This window comes from Heterodontus francisci, chromosome 35 (assembly GCF_036365525.1).
Source record: "Heterodontus francisci isolate sHetFra1 chromosome 35, sHetFra1.hap1, whole genome shotgun sequence".
In the NCBI taxonomy this organism is placed as follows: Eukaryota; Metazoa; Chordata; class Chondrichthyes; order Heterodontiformes; family Heterodontidae; genus Heterodontus; species Heterodontus francisci.
The window spans coordinates 36,274,022-36,292,723 of record NC_090405.1 but is presented as its reverse complement, the minus strand read 5'-3'; the positions used below and the strand labels follow the sequence as shown (position 1 = coordinate 36,292,723).

Sequence of the window (18,702 nt, the reverse complement as noted above, 5' to 3'; positions counted from 1 at the left end):
GCTCTCGCTCCCTCTCCCCCTCCCCCGCTCTCGCTCCCTCTCCCCCTCCCCCGCTCTCGCTCCCTCTCCCCCTCCCCCGCTCTCGCTCCCTCTCCCCCTCCCCCGCTCTCGCTCCCTCTCCCCCTCCCCCGCTCTCGCTCCCTCTCCCCCTCCCCCGCTCTCGCTCCCTCTCCCCCTCCCCCGCTCTCGCTCCCTCTCTCTCGCTCTCCCCCGCTCTCTCTCCCTCTCTCTCCCTCTCCCCCGCTCTCTCTCCCTCTCTCTCCCTCTCCCTCCACCCTCCCCGTCCCCCTCCCCTCCCCTCCCCCCTCCCCCTCAAAGCTGTCCTGACAGTTGCTGGAAGCGGGAACAGTGGTTTCCGGACTTCGGACAGATTTGGGTTTTCCCGGTGGGTTCTGTTTTTTTTTAAAAGCCTGCTGGAAATCTGCGACTCTGGCCCAAGTTTGGAAACCACTGTTCCTGCTTCCAGCACCTGTCAGCTATGAATATGGGTTCAGTTTACATCTGCGGGCTGGATGGATACCTTTCATGGGCTGGATCTTAGTCCGCGGGCAGTATGTTGGACAACGCTGCGTTAAAACCTGCCTCTTTTGACCAAGATTTTAGGCGCCCCTCGTAATATCTCCTATCAGGTTTTGTCTGACTATTTTCCCGTGATGTGCCTTTGGGCATTTTACTAGTTGTTATTGATTTGTGGGGGGTAGTTATAGCCCTCGATCTTTGTGCTGAAATTTAGTCTTCCAGTTCATTGACAGAGTGTGTTAACAGGCTACTTGACAATGGGGTGGTATATACCCAAACATGACTGATCTCACTTGTGTGATTTCCCCCAGGGCTTACTGGACAGCGGTGACAAATCTGGCTGGCATTTTTTTCTTGGGACACTGAAATTAGTTGTAGGACTCTAACGCCAGCATCACTGGATAAACCTCATTGAACCATCACTGGTGCTCAAGATTGATTTCCAAGTCAAATGAATCCAAACCAAATCCGTAATTCTTCCCAGGAAAAGGGTGGCCACTGAGATGAATTTGAGTATTCCTAACATGTTAAAAGGGTTGTCGGGGTTCAGAGAGGGTTCTGGGAAGGAACAAAGCCACATACAGTAAGAAATTCTTTAAGGTCTATATCATTAAAAGGACAGTTAGAGAAGATCCTTTAGGGTTAGGCTGAACCACGAATAAATCGAAATACTAAACTTCTTGCAAGTAATCACCAGAGAATAACTGAGCACTGAGTACTCCAGAATTGATGATCATCCAAATTGGATTAGTGACTGATATCAATGAGATGGAAGACCTAGATAGACTAAAAGGGATTGAAAACAACTCGATCTCCTGGGATTGATGGTGTTTATCCTCAGGGAGTAAGTGAGACCAAGAATGAGATTTGTGATGTGCTGTTTTGTGAGAGAGATGAAGCCTGGGAAATGGAAGGAATGGAACATTTGCTGTTTCACAATGACACAAGTTCACCGAACTCAGAAGCTGAATGCAAACAATTGTAGGTGAAACCAAGCTTGGGGGAAGGTGGTGGCTGAATCTGAGTGGGTAGCTGAAATCCATTAAAATGAGAGAGAAAAAATGTATAAGTTTGAGGAGCAGTGCCAGGTGCACTGTAATACAGGTGCATGTGAAGTACTGCACAGAGCAAGAAAACACAGGCAGCGTTAGTAGCTATGGGAAAACTTGAAAGAGATCCGAGGATATCTATAGACTCTGTTCAACGACCTATTATTGTAGAACAGTATTCAACACAGCAAATAGAAAGTAAAGTTATTCAGCTGAAACAGGGTACAGGTTGGAAGGAGTCATGTGTAAATTGTACAGCATCAGATCAGACCGTTATTGCATGAGACTTATTTCTGGTTTCAGACGCCTACCTCGAATGCAGAAAAGTCAGGGTTTCTCCAGTCTTTCCTCACACCTCGCCTCTCTGACACTCCTTTTTCACCCTCTGCTATTACAACACCATTCATGGAGTACTGATACTTAAGAACATAGGAGCAGGCGTAGGCCATTCAGCCCATTGAGCCTGCCCCGCACTTCAATGCTTTTTTCCCACACTATCCTCATATCCCCTTATGTCATTTGTATTTAGAAATTTGTCAATCTCGGCTTTAAACATACTCATACACAGCGCTCTGGGGTAGAGAATTCCAAAGGTTCACAACCCTCTGAGTAAAGAAATTTCTCCTCATCTCTGTCCTAAGTGGCTTCCCCTTATGTTGAAATTGTGTCCCCTGGTTCCAGACTCCCCAACCAGGGGAAACATCTTAGCTGAATCTACCCTGTCTATCCCTTTAACTATTTTGTAGGTTTCAATGAGATCACCTCTCATTCTTCGAAACTCTAGAGAATACAGGCCCATTTTCCCCAATCTCTCTTCATAGGACAGTCCTGCCAGCCTGGGAACAAGACTGGCGAATCTTCATTGGTCCCTCTATAGCCGTAATATCCTTTCTAAGGTAAGGGGTCCAGAACTGCACACACTACTTCAAGTGCGGTCTAACCAAGGTTCTATTCAATTGAAACAAGACTTCACTACTCCTATACTCAAATCCTCTTGTGATAAAGGCTGACATACCATTAGCCTTCTTAATTGCTTGCTGCACCTGCATGTTAGCTTTCAGTGACATATTGATGAGGACACCCAGGTCCCTTTGTGCAGCTACACTTTCCAATCTCTTACCATTTAAGAAATATTCTGCACATCTGTTCCTCCTACCAAAGTGGATAACCTCACATTTTTCCACATTATATTCCATCTACCACGTTCTTGCCCACTCACTAAGTCTTTCCAAATGCCCTGAAGCCGCTTTGCATCTTCCTCACAACACACATTCCCACCTAGTTTTCTCCCTCCCTCCCTTCTTAAATAGTGGGGTGCCATTTGCAACCTTCCAATCTTCAGGAACCACTCCAGAATCTATAGAATTTTGGAAGATGATCAATGCTTTCACTATCTCCATCGCTACCTCTTTCAACACTCTGGAATATAGAATATCAGGTCCTGGAGACTTATCAACCTTCAGCCCCATTAATTTCTCCAATACAACCTTCTTATTAATACTAATTTCATTCAGTTCCTCATTCTCCCTAGTCCCTTGGATCTCTAATTCTGGGAGATTTCTTGTATCTTCCTCGGTGAAGACAGGCACAAAGCAATCTTTCAGCTTCTCTGCCATTTCTCTATTCCCCATTATATATTCTCCTGACTCTACCTGTAATGGACTCACATTTGTCTTAGCCAAATGTTTCTTTTTTAAGTACCTATGGAAGCTTTTACAGTCCGTTTCTTTAGTTTTTGCTAGATTACATTCATATTCTATTCTCCCTTTCATTATCAGTTTCTTCATCCTCCTTTGCTGTATTCTAAAATCCTCCCAATCCTCAGGTTTGCTACTATTTCTGGCACCTTTCTAGGCCTTTTCTTTTAATCTTAGACAATCCTTAACTTCCTCTGTTATCCACAGTTGACTGCCTTTGCTTTTGGGGTTTTTGTGTCTTGAAGGAATGTATAGTCGCTGTAAGCTATGCAATATTTCTTTAAAAACTATTCATTGCCTATGTACTGTCATCCTTTTAATGCATTTTCCCAATCCATCTCAGCCAATTTTCCCCTCATACCATCTTAATTTCCTTTGTTCAAATTTAACACTCTGGCTTCAGATTGAACTATCTCACTTTCAAACATAATGTAAAATTCTATCATATTACGGTCACTCATCCCTAAAAGTTCTTTTGCAAGATTATTAATTAGTCCTTTCTCATTACATAATACTAGGTCTAAAATAGCCTGTTTTCTAGTTGGTTCTTTAACATACTGCTTTAGAAAACCATCCCTAACACATTCCAGTAACTCGTCGTCCACAGCATTCGTTGCCCATTTTTTTCTTTTAACAAAGGACTAACTTTTCTTTGTGCCTTTCGCAACCTTAGAACATCCCAAATTACTTTGGAGCTAATGAAATACTTATAAAGTGTAGTCACTATTGTAATGTAGGAAACATGGCAGCCACTTTGCACACAGCGAGGCCCCACCAAAGACACAGACCAGATAATCAGTTTTAGGTGTTGGTAAAGCTCCCTGCTCTTCTTCAAACAGCACCATGGAATATTTTACATCTACTGGAAAGGGCAAATGGCGCCTCGGACATTTCTACAGTCCTTCAGTACTAAACAGGAGTGACAACCTCGATTATGCTCTGAAGTCCATTGTTATGAATGTTGGACTTTGAAACATGATTGTTATTAAAAACAAAATGTGATTTTTAATGTAGTTTAAGATGGAGTCAGAGAAATCAGGTGACCTCGCATCAATTCTGTTTAAAGACAAGACAGGAATCTTGGTTACCAGAACAGCAAAGATCAAAGACATTAAAAAAAAAGCGGAGACTGCAGGGGTATAATGCCTGAAGAACAATGAGTTTCACCCTTCCAGATTTCCAGATCATAAGCAAGGAGTCAGTAACGCTGAGAATGTAAATGAATGGCAGCTGCTAACATCTGTAGCAGATTTGTGGACTTTGCATCTTGGAAAAGGACAGTTGACTATTGACGTTTGATTCATAGGAGCAGGAGTCTAGCCCATTCAGCCCATCGAGCCTTGTCCGCCATTCAGTTAAATCATGGCTGATCATCCACCTCAATGCCATTTTCCCGTGCTTTCCCATTTCCTTGATGTCGTTAGTATCCAGATATCTATCGATTTCTGTCTTGAACATGCTCAATGATTGAGCTTCCGCAGCCCTCTGGGGCAGAGACTTCCAAAGATTCACTACCCTCTGAGTGAAGAAATTCCTCCTCATCTCAGTCTTAAATGGCCTTCCCTTTATTCTGAGATTATATCCCCGGGTTCTAGACTCATCAGCCAGGGGGAACGTCCTATCTACATCCACCCTGTCACGTCCTGTAAGAATTTTGTAAGTTACAGTGAGATCACCTCTCATTCTTCGAAACTCTAGAAAATACACGCCTAGTTTTCTCAATCTCTCCTCATAAGACAATCCCGCCATCACAGGGATTGGTCTGGTGAACCTTTGTTGCACTCCCTACATGAGGAGACCAGGTGCAGTCTCACCAAGGCTCTGTACAGTTGCAGCAAGACATTTTTACTCCTGTACCCAAAACCTCTTGTGATGAAGGCCAACATACCAATAGCCTTCCTAATTGCTTGCTGCACCTGCATACTAGTTTTTAGTGACTCATGAACAAGACACTCAGGTCCCTTTGGACATCAACACTTCCCAACCTCTCACCAGTTAACAAATGTTCTGCCTTTCTGTTTTTTCTACCAAAGTGGATACCTTCACACTTATTCACATTATATTCCATCTGTCATGTTGTTGCCCATTCACTTAGCCTGTCCAAGTCCCCTTGAAGCCACCTTATATCCTGACAACTTACATTCCTATCTAGTTTTGTGTCATCAGCAAATTTGGAAATATTACATTTGGTCCCCACATCCAAATCATTTATATAGATTGTGAACAGCTCTGGCACTGATCCCAGCACTGATCCTTGCAGTACCCCACTAGTAACAGCCTGCCATCCTGAGAATGACCTGTTTATTCCTACACTCTCTCTTCTATTTCTTTAACCAATTCTCAATCCATAGCAGTATATTACCCCCAATCCCATGTACTCTAATTTTGTTTAATAACCTCCTGTGTGGGACCTTATCAAAAGTCTTCTGAAAATCCAAATACATGACATCTACTGATTCTCTATCCATGCTACAAGTAACATCCTCAAAAATCTCCCAACAGGTTTATTACACATGATTTTCCTCTCAAAAATCCATGCTGACTGTGCCCAATCATATCATTACCTTCTAAGTGTCTAGTTATCACGCCCTTTAGAATAGCGTCCAACATTTTCCCTGTTACTGACGTCAAACTAACAGGTCTGTAGTTCTCTGTTTTCTCTCTCCCTCCTTCCTTAAATAGTGGGGTTACAGTTGCTACTTTCCAGTCTGCAGAAACCTTTCCAGAATCTATAGAATTTTGAAAGATAACCACCAATGCATCTACTATCTCTATCGTCAGCTCCTTCAACACTCTGGGATGTAGCTCATCTGGTCCAGGGGATTTATCAACCTGCAATTCAGTTAATTTTTTGAGTACTACTTCTTTATTAATATTAATTTCTTTCAGTTCCTCATTTTCACAAATCCCTTGGTTCCTAGTATTTCAGGGAGATTTTCTGTACCTTCCTCTGTGAAGACAGACACAAAGTAATTGTTTAGTTTCTCCACCACTTCCCTATTCTCCATTATAAATTTTCTGTCTTCACCTGTAATGGATCCACAGTTGTCCTTGCTAATCTTTTCCTTTTTCCACACCTAAAGAATCTTTTACAGTCCTCCTTTATGTTTCTCGCCAGCTTGCACTCATATTCTCTTTTCCCTTTCTTTATCAGTTTCTTGGTCATCCTTTGCTGGATTCTAAATTGCTCCCAATCCTTACCACTTTTTCTGGAATCCTTACAAGCCACTTCCTTTGATCTAATGCAATCTTTAACTTCTTTTGTTAGCCACAGTTAATTCATCTTTCCTATTGGGTTTTTGTGTCTTAGAGGAATGTATATTTGTTGTAGAGCATGTAGTAGTACTTTAAATACTAGCCATTGCCTGTCTACTGTCAAATCTTTCAAGATAAATTCAACAGATTTTCTGAAGGCAGACAGGCGGTAAGGAAGACGACCAGCAGTGCCAGCCTCAGAGCAGGCTGTAAGGAAGATGAGCAGTAGTGGCAGCCTCAAGGGAGAGAGAGCGGGGGAACACCTGCTCTCAGAAGACTGATACAGCGAAAGGCTGTGAAGACTTGAACCTGTTTTGAAAGTAGTGGTTTGCAGAGAAGTAAAAGACCAACAGGATTACCAGGAATTGCCTTATTCACGGACGTTCAGGTCGAAAGTGCTCTGAGAAATGAGCGAAGAGGGCATTGACTTTGAGAAAGGTCTGGGAGATGCAACCTATTGCAACTGGGAGGAGTTGGGACTTTTAACGGTAAAGGTTTCACCATCAAGGAGGACTGTGTAACCTATAAGTGTGGCCTGAGGTTTTCAGGTGTTGTATTCAGTAAAGAAAAATACCTTTCTTTGTAATTTGGGGTATCAGCTATTATTTAGTTAATGGGGGTTTCTATTAGTTTAGTTATAAAAAAAAGTCTAAAATGTGAAATCTTGCCGTGTAAATTGTCTTCAAATTGTTCTGAGGAGTTCATATCTCGTGTTGTAATGTTAATAGTGTCACTGAAGTCGTAACACATGGAGTTGAACTTCAACAGAACTTTCTGACTCAGAGCAAAGGTTGGCATTTTTTATGCCATACTTTACACTTTTCCACTTTAAATTTCATCTCCTGTTTCTATATGTCCTGTGTCATTGCTCATGGATAGTCTACAGTATAGAACATGGCTGTGATGTTTATCTAGATCTGTTCCTTTAGGACAACTGCTCAATTGTTCGCCATTGGGAATTGGTCTAAAAATCTAGGTCATTATAACTCCTTATAAAAATGTGGTCAATCAGAGGGCAAGTGTAACTGCTTGAAGTCTTTTGGTGCCAGATCAGAAAAACTGATTGTTATTGTTCAGGCTCTGATATTTTCTCATGCCAAGTGCAAAGAATCTAGCCCACGTTGCAAACTGAAGTGTGACCATAAGCAGAAAATATCTGATAATGCAGTGTACTGGGATTCAGTGCTGTTGCTAAGTGCACTGAGGAAAGTACGAGATGCCTTTCTCAGTGATAGGCAAACAGCACTGACAGACCATGTATCTCAGGCTATGAATTGCAAATTGGGTTTATTAAGAGAAAAAATTTGCAGAAGCAAGAAGCAGCACAGCAGAACTCACTAGATTGCAAAACCCTGTTGCAAAGCAATAAACTCTGCTTACTCTCTCGTGTTTAATTCGCACCTTGGTCTGTAATATGAAGTGTATACATGAAATTAGTTATTTAGAGACCACCTTAATGCCTGCACAATGCAGACCAGAATGAACAAAAATTGACCAGTTTGGAAACATATCAGCTCAAGATCCATCTTTGATGTAAAAGTTGTTTCCTTTAGCTAATTCCCAGTGGCTAGTCCCTAATTAAATTTATTGCAAACAAGGTGCCAGTTTCAAAAAATTAGTAACTGAAACGTGCTGGTGAGACATCAACATGGCAGTTAGAATATTAGCAAATTAATGCCATTTTGTTTCATTGCAGAAGTCTATTGCTGACTAGACTTGGGTCAAATATGCTGCATTGTATAATAGATGTGCAGCTTCCATCTTGAGTGCGATATTTTTAAACAGAATCTAATTTAAACTAACAGCCAGAGTGCAAGGGAAGAAAATATAACTGGGCAAAATATTCCTTTTTTAAAAAATAAATTCAGCATGAAATGACTTTTTTAAAGATTGTTTTTGCATCATCTTCAAAGTGCAAAATCTGGAATATTGAACACAGTTGGTGTAAGCAGTGTTCCCTCTAACTTCTGTTTGCTGTGCGCGGCCAGCTTATTGCACTGCACTTTCCCTTCAACATTGACTCATGACTGTGCATGTGCGCACCTTAAAGGGACATTGCTTGTATGCAGCCTGTTTGTTTCTTGCGTGGCACATTCCCAAGCACTGCGCGACCACTACCTGCGAGACTGTTTATTATAATAGTGGATCTGTGCTTCACAGTGAGTCAGAGATTACAGTGTTGCAGCAGAGGATGTAGAAGGGCAGTGGAGAGAGAGGATTTGGGACGAAGTTTATAAAAGATCTCCCTATAAACAGTGAAGTAAGTCCTGTTATAATTCATTCCTGAAAAATAATGCTCTTCTACAGGTCGATAAGTACTTAAGTTACTTAACTAAATCTCTGCACATTACATGATGGAACCATTCCCTATTGTCCATCTGTTTCAGGGTTCCCTCTATTTAGGCTAAGAAATATATAAAATTTCAGTTTAATGTTTTAAATTTGTATCTTCTCTTCACAAACTGTTTCTTTAAATGCACAGCATGTTTAAGCAATATATTTTGATAGAACATTATAAATGTAGGAAAAATAATAAAAGCCATAATTTATTCAAATATAAGGATACAATTTTGAAATTTGGCTTTGTTTAAAGATTCATTGTAATACATGCAATATGTTTGAGTATGGTAAGCTAAATTGCACTTTTTCAGGAAAATTACCTCAATTAGGGAGATCCAGAGAGTTCTTTGTTTAATAACCAAAAAAAAAACAACATTCTGGTGGCTTGCTATCCTAAAAATGTTTTTTTCTACTTTTCCATTGGAGGCTGGAACTGGCATACTTTGTGAGTGGCCAGTCTTTGTCTCGGTAACGTGTGCTGGCAGTTGTAGTCTGCTATCTTGAGCCAGTTCAACTAGCAGTAACTGGGGACATCCTATTGCAAAATAGAACATTTTTTCCTGAATTTAAATGTAACAATGTAAAAATGCAGCTTTTTAGTAATGTAACAGTTTGGCATATTTGACATTTCAAAATGTTTGGGGACCAGAAGCTATAAGATATTCACTTAATATGCATTGAGTGAAGTTGGGGGCGGGGTGGGGAATACCACATGATCTCAAGGCAGGGTTTCTTAGATGGACCCAAGCCTCCAATAGTATTCTTCATTTCGATCGCAGGAAATGTTAAGTTTTTTTTGTAAATTCATTTTTCGTGTTCTCGTGCTGCAAACTTTTTATTAACAACGAAAAAATAAGATGGCATAATGATTTTTAGGTCATGTATGGAGTGATTTCATTGGTTCCATTTTCTTTTACTAGGTTTCTCTGAGCTCTCCTTCTGGATTCATTGTTTTCATATGTCCCGAGTAATTCCTTAATGAAGGTTTGCCCAGTTAGATTAGATTTAGATTAGAGATACAGCACTGAAACAGGCCCTTCGGCCCACCGAGTCTGTGCCGACCATCAACCACCCATTTATACTAATCCTACACTAATCCCATATTCCTACCAAACATCCCCACCTGTCCCTATATTTCCCTACCACCTACCTATACTAGTGACAATTTATAATGGCCAATTTACCTACCAACCTGCAAGTCTTTTGGCTTGTGGGAGGAAACCGGAGCACCTGGAGGAAACCCACGCAGACACAGGGAGAACTTGCAAACTCCACACAGGCAGTACCCAGAATCGAACCCGGGTCCCTGGAGCTGTGAGGCTGCAGTGCTAACCACTGCGCCACTATGCCGCCATTAGTTTCTACATGTTTGATTTGTACATTTCCTACTTTGATTTTGACTTGCTGCTGTTTATGAATACAAAATTTGAACCAATTAGATGTTTGGGTGATTTCAAAAAAAGTGCGATCCCAAAGTGTGGCACATCAAGCTTGATGGATACAGACACACTTATCTGGCAAAAGGTATTCCTATCCATAAAAAAATCTGTATGTAGATATGGATTGTTCTGCCCACTTGCCTATTTTATCTTGGTCACTTTTAGTTCTTGAGGTCTCACCTCAGTGAACTGCCCCTCCAGGCCATGTTTCATCCAAATCTGACCAACTTGCATTGACTTTTGAACTCCATTTATTTATTTGGCTGTGTGGCTTGTAGCTCTTTGATTTGGCTACACTCTAATTTACCATTAAAAATTGTATAACATTTAGAACACAGATAGGCCATTTTGCCCAATTGGTTTATGCTGGTGATTATGCGCCACACGAGTCTCCTTCCATCCTTCTTTATCTCACCCTATCAACATATCCTTCTATTCCTTGCTCCCACATGTGCTTATCTAACTTCCCTTCAAATGTATCAAAGCTTCCCTTTAAATGCAGTGTAAATAAAATAACTGTTTAAAAACAAGTTAAGAACCTGATTTCAGATTTGTTAGCATGCTTTCTGCCTCTGCTGAGGAAGAATGATCGATGATCTCGGGGGTGGTGCTGGAAGATTCACATGAGGTGTAAGCAGGATTGTGTCCATGGTGGTTTTGCCTCTCCACAGCTGATGACCTGCTCGTACTCCTGAAGGATGCATCTTTCGCACAATGAATCTGACCCGAGAGTGAAGGCCAAACTTTTTAGACAACATTTCATTTCTTTATAAATTGTCAAATGTGATCACATTAAGATAGAAAACCATAATAGTACATGATGGCCTGGTCATTTTTTGCTGTAATTTGCCCTCAGTCTCGTGACTGTTAGTTTCAATAACCAGGATATGCTGAATCGAAGGCAGGGTGCATCACAGGGAAACTGCAGGGCATGTATTGAGAGTGAAAGTATCTGAATGAGAAGTTGAGACAACAAACTGGGTAAACAGGAAAGACCTTCGGTTTTGTTGAAGGAGGAGCCTTGGAGACGGGGGCAGGTGTGGTTAAGTGTCCAAACCGCAGTTAGCTCATGTTAGACTTTAGGTTGAGGCTGGGTTTGTGGTTTCAGTTAGTGTAAGTAAAAGAGTGACTGAGTTGTCCAAAACGTTTCTAAAGCTGCAGTAGTTAATTGAGCAATCCAACAGACTGATTAAATCACATTTAACTAAATGGATGGTAAACTACATTGGGATTCCCAATCATTGGATCACGTACTAGTAGCCTGTGCAGATTGCCACTTGGAGACAGACTGCTCACCCCCACCTCTCAATCCTTTTCGACAACATTGTGGTCACACTGCAAGATACAGATCCTTGTGGTATCATTACGATAAAGAATTGCTGTCGTAACTGAAACACATCCTGTGTGCTTCAGTAAAATTTGTTCCAGAAACAGCCTGTGTGGCCTGTAACCTATTTATGAGCAAAGCTAACAAGCTGATATTATTTGTGAGTGATGATCTCGCTGGGGGATGTGGGAACCAGTGCTTCGTGCCTGTGGTGCTGTGCAGTTTCATTGTAACCTGCACGCTATGTCAACTGTAAACTATACTGTATACTGGGCCTCTCCATCAGGTTCTTATCTGTAAGTTTCTAGATTCATGCCTGTTGTACTGTAGCTTCACTGTAGCTTTGCTGCCCAGTCATTCTCTGACAGAAGCCATTATTTTTAATGATGTGTTTAAAAATGAATTTGGCAAGTGGCCACCACTTTACACATTGTCAGTTATGACACCATCTCATACGAGGTAAAGCTGTGGTGCAGGCCCAATTTTTTGGACGGTGAGGTGTTCCGTAGTGTTTCCTGTCATAGGCTGATTTTTTTTTTATTGTCCTTGTTATTTCATGCTGTTCTATACTATATGCTGGAAGGTGAACAATTCTGCATTTCACCTCAGAATAACTTGGTGTTGTGTGAGAGCCAGTATCTGAACCTGATACTTTGCAGGACCCTATGTCATTCTGCACTAACCTATGATATGCAAAATGGTGACCGTTAAGTTGTTTACTAAAGAAACTACTGTCACAGGGTCACGGGGTAGTGATTCCATTTCAGGGCTCAGCTGACATACACACTGCTGTTGCTGTTGCATTTATGATATCAGTTCTGCTGAATTTGATAACTGCCTTGCCATCATTGCCAATGGCCTAGTATTCTGCATATAGTGATACCGCTATTCCGGCCAGAATGGGGATGATTGCATAAATCTCCCGTCAATCATGCCTGGAGACCGCACTGCTGTAAGTTACTGGGATTGATTTTACGGTCTTAATTTGTGTGTAACTATCCTCCACTCTGCATTTTTCTGGAGAGATCTCCCTGTTTTTATCAGGAGAAGTTGGGGCGGCACAGTGGCGCAGTGGTTAGCACCGCAGCCTCACAGCTCCAGGGACCTGGGTTCGATTCTGGGTACTGCCTGTGCGGAGTTTGCAAGTTCTCCCTATGTCTGCGTGGGTTTCCTCCGGGTGCTCCGGTTTCCTCCCACATGCCAAAGACTTGCAGGTTGATAGGTTAATTGGCCGTTATAAATTGCCCCTAGTATAGGTAGGTGGTAGGGAAATATATAGGGACAGGTGGGGATGTGGTAGGAATATGGGCTTCGTGTAGGATTAGTATAAATGGGTGGTTGATGTTCGGCACAGACTCGGTGGGCCGAAGGGCCTGTTTCAGTGCTGTATCTCTAAACTAAACTAAACTAAGTCACTGCATGAATTCATGAATTCTTGTGGAGATTTTTTAAACAGACTTTTTTTTTGTTGTTTGCTCTCAAATAAACTATTTACCATAAGTCCTGTCCCAGCGCCAACTCATTGGCTGACCATAGCGGTGAGTATTCTCAGGGTATAGGGCACCTCTATGCAACAGTTTAAACGTAGGCTGCAAACCTGCTAATTCTATTTGATGTATCCTGCTGATAGGCTGTTGTATTTGTGCTCAGCCATATCCTTCCAGTCTTATAGTCTACTCCTGTTCAATAGAAGTCATTTAAAATGAATTTGAATTATCAAGAGTAGACTATGCTGCGATTTTGTTTTAATTCAAAGTAGCTTCCCCTTTACAGTGACCCTAAAGTTTCAGTATAACTCCTTGTCGGAACTGAACACTGGGAAGAAAATGGAAAATACATCACTTGAAATTTTACACAGCAGGAAGTCTGTCGACAAACTAAGTTTAAAAACAACTTCAGGATCACTTTGCTCTTCTGGTCACTTGTTAAGCTACCCCACCACCCCCCACTCCCTGCCAATCCTTAACTGGTATAGTATTTATGCAGGTGGAGGCACTGCTGTTTGTGCTGTCTTCTCTATTGTGCACAGCTCAGGTCTTCATAATACAAAAAGGAAATAGAGACACTGGAGAATGTGCAAAAAATGATTTACAAGGATGATACCAGAACTAAGATTATAACCATCAGGAAAGACTGAACAGGCTTGGGTTCTTTTCCATAAGAATGTAAGAACATCAGAAATAGGAGCAGGAGTCGACCATATGCCCTCAAGCCTGCTCTGCTGTTTAGTGCGATTATGGATGATTTTCTGCCTCAACTCCATTTTCCTGCCATTCCCCATATCCTCTGATTCCCTGAGACACCAAAAATCTGTCTGTCTCTCAGCCTTAAATACATTCAATAATGGAACATCCACAACCTTCTGGGGTAGAGAATTCCAAAGATTCACAACCCTCTGAGTGAAGAAATTTCTCCTCATCCCAGTCCTAAATGATCAACCCCTTATCCCTTTTCTAGATTCACCAGCCAGGGGAAAGAACCTCTCAATGTCTACCCTGTCACGCCCCTTCAGAATCCTGTATGTTTCCGTGAGATCACCTTTCACTCTTCAAAACTCCAAAAACTATAGTCCGAGTTTACTCATCCTCATCATAGGACAATTCTCTCATCCCAGCAACCAATCGAGTGAACCTTTCCTGAACTGTCTTCAAGACAAGTATATCTTTCCTTAGATATGGAGATCTAAACTGTACACAGTACTCCAGGTGTGGTCTCACCAAAGACCTTTATTCTTATACTCCAACCCCCTTGCAGTAAAGGGCCACAAGCAATTTGCTGCCTTAATTGCTTGCTGTTCCTGCATGCCAGCTTTTTGTGTTCCTTGTACAATTACACGGAGGTCCCTCTGATCATCAATATTTACAAGTTTCATGCCTTTTAAAAATCTGTGCTTTTCAATTCTTACTATCAAAGTGAATAACCTCACACTTACCCACATTATGCTGCATCTACCACCTTGTTGCCAATCACTTAACTTGTCTGAATCTCTTTACCTCTTTATGTCCTCCTCACCACAGCTTACATTCCCACTGAGCTTTGTTTTATCAGCAAACTTAGATACAGTAATCATGGTCTCTTCATCTAAGTCATGAATATAGATTGTAAATAGCTGAGACCCTAGCATTGATCCTTGTGGCATCTACGAGCACAACCTACCAACTTGAAAATGCCCAGCTTATCCCTACTCTCTGCTTCCTGTCTGTTAACCAATCCTCTAACCATGCTAATTAGATTAGAGATACAGCACTGAAACAGGCCCTTCGGCCCACCGAGTCTGTGCCGAACATCAACCACCCATTTATACTAATCCTACACTAATCCCATATTCCTACCAAACATCCCCACCTGTCCCTATATTTCCCTACCACCTACCTATACTAGTGACAATTTATAATGGCCAATTTACCTACCAACCTGCAAGTCTTTTGGCTTGTGGGAGGAAACCGGAGCACCCGGAGAAAACCCACGCAGACACAGGGAGAACTTGCAAACTCCACACAGGCAGTACCCGGAATCGAACCCGGGTCCCTGGAGCTGTGAGGCTGCGGTGCTAACCACTGCGCCACTGTGCTGCCCTATATTACCCCCAATTCCTTGAGCCCTTATTTTGCCTATTAACCTTTTGTGTGACACCTTATTGAGTGCCTTTTGAAAATCCAAGTATACTACATCTATTGGTTCCTCTTTATCTTACCTACTTGTAGCATTCTCAAAAACTCTAAATTTGTCAAACACGATTTTTCTTTTGTAAAAACATGTTGACTTTGTCTGATCATACTATTGTTTTCTAAGAGCATTAAGATTTCCTTAATAAAAGATTTCAGCAATTTCCTGATTGATGTCAGGCTAATTAGCTTGTAGTTCCCTGTTTTCTCTCTCCCTCCTTTCTTGAACATCAATGTTACATTTGCTAACTTCCCATCCGCTGGGACTGTTCCAGAATCGGGGAAATTTTGGAAAATCTTAAACAGCGCATCCACTATCTCTGCAGCCATCTCTTAGAACCCTAGGATGTAGACCATCAGGTCCTGGGGATTTGTTGCTCTTAGTCCCTTAAGTTTCTCCAGTACTTATTCTCTGCTGATACTAATTACCTTAATTCCTCACTCTTATTTGCCTCTTGATTACCCTATGTAATTTGTGTCGTCTTCTGTGAAGAAAAGTAAAGACTGAGAGGAGATCTGCTAGAAGTCTTTAAAATGATGAATGGGTTTAATATGATAGATGTCGAGAAAATGTTTCCATTTGTGAGAAGTCCAAAATTAGGGGCTATAAGTATAAGATAGTTAATAAATCCAATTGGTAATTCAGGAAAAACTTTTCTCAGGAAGTGGTTAGAGTGTAGAAATCATGAATCCTTGGACTAGTTGAGGTGAATAGTATAGATGCATTTAAGGGGAAGTTAGAGAAACACGAAGGAAAAGGTTTGGGTGGCGCAGTGGTTAGCACCGCAGCCTCACAGCTCCAGGGACCCGGGTTCAATTCTGGGTACTGCCTGTGCAGAGTTTGCAAGTTCTCCCTGTGACCGCATGTGTTTTTGCTGGGTGCTCCGGTTTCCTCCCACAGCCAAAGACTTGCAGGTGATAGGTAAATTGGCCATTGTAAATTGCCCCTAGTGTTGTTAGGTGATAGGGAATATGGGATTACTGTAGGGTTAGTATAAATGGGTCGTTGTTGGTCGGCACAGACTCGGTGGGCCGAAGGGCCTGTTTCAGTGCTATATCTCTTTATAAAAAAAAAGGATAAGTTGATAGGGTGAGAGGTAAGGTGGGAGGATGCTTGTGTGGTGTATAAAATCCAGAATGGACCTGTTGGGCAAAATGCCCTATTTCTGTGCTGTAAAATTCTATCTATATGTAACTGGTGGGCGAGGAGCTTCTGTGCATTGTATAGCGAGGCATGCACAGAGCTGCCTACATGGCAGAATTGAATTTCGAACCATGACATTGTCTGGTTGGAGCTCATGCTGCAGCTACTGGTTTTAGACCCAAGTCTGAAGTTTAAATGCGATATAGTGGCGCAGTGGTTAGCACCGCAGCCTCACAGCTCCAGCGACCCGGGTTCAATTCTGGGTACTGCCTGTGTGGAGTTTGCAAGTTCTCCCTGTGTCTGCGTGGGTTTCCTCCGGGTGCTCCGATTTCCTCCCACATGCCAAAGACTTGCAGGTTGATAGGGCAATTGGCCATTAAAAATTGCCCCTAGTATAGGTAGGTGGTAGAGAAACATAGAGACAGGTGGGGATATGGTAGGAATATGGGATTAGTGTAGGATTAGTATAAATGGGTGGTTGATGGTTGGCAGAGACTCGGTGGGCCGAAGGGCCTGTTTCAGTGCTGTATCTCTCTAAACTAAATAACAAATCAATTATAATAATCAATAAATAATAGAATGAGTTGACTGAGGAGGAGTGAGTCTTTTAAGGTATTTCACTGCATCAGGTTTTGAGAATTGTGTCACGGTGTTTTCAACGGAGGGCACTTCTTTCAAATATGACCACATCCCATGGACTGCTGGGATGAAGGAAGAAGTATTTAGTTAGCACCTGTCACGACCCCAGCATGCCCCAAAAGGCTTCACAGCCAATTAAGTACTTTTGAAATGTTGTCACTGTTGTAGGAAATGTGGGCACCACCAGCAAAAAGTTACCACATCCTGTACACTGTCTGCAGATATTACCACACTCCCATGGACGACCTGCAAAGATTGTTATTCTGTTGGACCTCTAGCTCTAAACTGTATGAAAGTATACCATTTTTTGACCTATGCAAATGCCATGTGATAGTCAAATTTTTATTCTTTCTTGCCTCTAAGAATTAAACACAAGCAGGTTGTGGAATTGTGAAATCAGATACATAAAATCAAAACCTCTAGTTTGTATTTTTATGAGTTTTGAATTTTTAACGGGATTAGCTAAGTTGTGAAGATTGCTGAAGTGAAATTTGCACCATACCAATGGTGCAGTGGTGCAGGTGCGAGAAGTGCAGTAATTTCCGTTTGCAGCTTTAAAGCAGAAGACAGTAAGTCTGTGTTTGCAAAGCATCAGAGTCTGCCATGTGAACTTCCAAGTGCTGTCAGCTGTGGATCAGTGGGTAGCACTCACCTTTGAGTCAGAAAGTTCTGGGTTCAAGTCCCACTGCAGGACTTGAGCACAAAAATCAAGGCTGTACTTCCAATGTAGTACTGAGGGAGCATTGCACTGCTGGAGGTGCTGTCTTTCAGATGAGACCTTAAACTGAGGCCCCGTCTGCCCCCACAGGTGGACGTAAAAATTCCCATGGCACTGTTTTGAACAAGAGCAGTGGAGTTATCCCTGGTGTCTGGTCAATATTTATCCTCAATTAACATCACACAAACAGATGAACTGGTAATTGTCATATGGTGGTTGTGGGCGCTTGTTGAGTGCAACAGTGACTTTTTTTTTACTGCACTTCAAAACGTTCATTGGCTGTAAAGCGCTTTGAGATGTCCAGTGGTTGTGTAAGGTGCTATATAAAGGCAAGTCTTTTTTTCTTGCTGCATTGTGTCAGAAGAGGGGAATGTAAAGGGAGGGTGTTTGCGACCATTGGAACTAATTCCACATCCAAGCCACTGAAACAGATTTTTGGGAGCACCAGTCCACCCAACTCCACAGGGAATGCTTCAAATACTCCTCGAAACCCAGCGTCTGTTTCATTTGCATCTCTAGGTTGACCCACCTTCCTCCTCCAGCCCTTACTGTAATCATGGGTGATGTATTTGAGGTGTGACTCTTACTTGCTTCCTTTCTCACTGCCTTTTCTTTTGCTTTGTCACCATTCAGCCCTGCTACCACACACCTCCAGTCATCATGACTTTGCAGACTCACTGTGGCCCTTTGTATGAAAATGTATGACTTTTTTTTTTAAATTTCCAAAATATACTTTATTCATAAAAAATCTGTTTAAAAAAAAAAATACATTACCAAACAGTTTCAAACAGCACCAAGTCAAAAAATACAAACCGTGCAAAGGTGATCACTTTCCTTCAATACAATCATGAGTTGCCTCACAACCCTACCATTTCACATTTGTCGTGCCAGATACATTTTTGCATTTTAC

At 41.8% G+C, this 18,702-nt stretch overlaps 1 protein-coding gene across 8 annotated transcripts in view; it reads left to right on the top strand.

Annotated features, from left to right (window-relative positions):
* LOC137350609 (zinc finger protein 609-like) overlaps nt 1-18,702 on the top strand; it is a 209,871-nt gene that overhangs the window by 46,794 nt on the left and 144,375 nt on the right. Inside the window, exon 1 of one of the 8 annotated variants that reach the window (XM_068015342.1) lies at nt 11,827-11,922. The exons of 6 other annotated variants lie outside the window; for them this stretch is intronic. The gene's annotated coding sequence lies outside the window, so the exon portion shown is untranslated. Of the gene's footprint in view, nt 1-11,826; nt 11,923-18,702 lie in introns of those variants that run through there. One more of the 8 variants, XM_068015341.1, reaches the window with a different exon arrangement.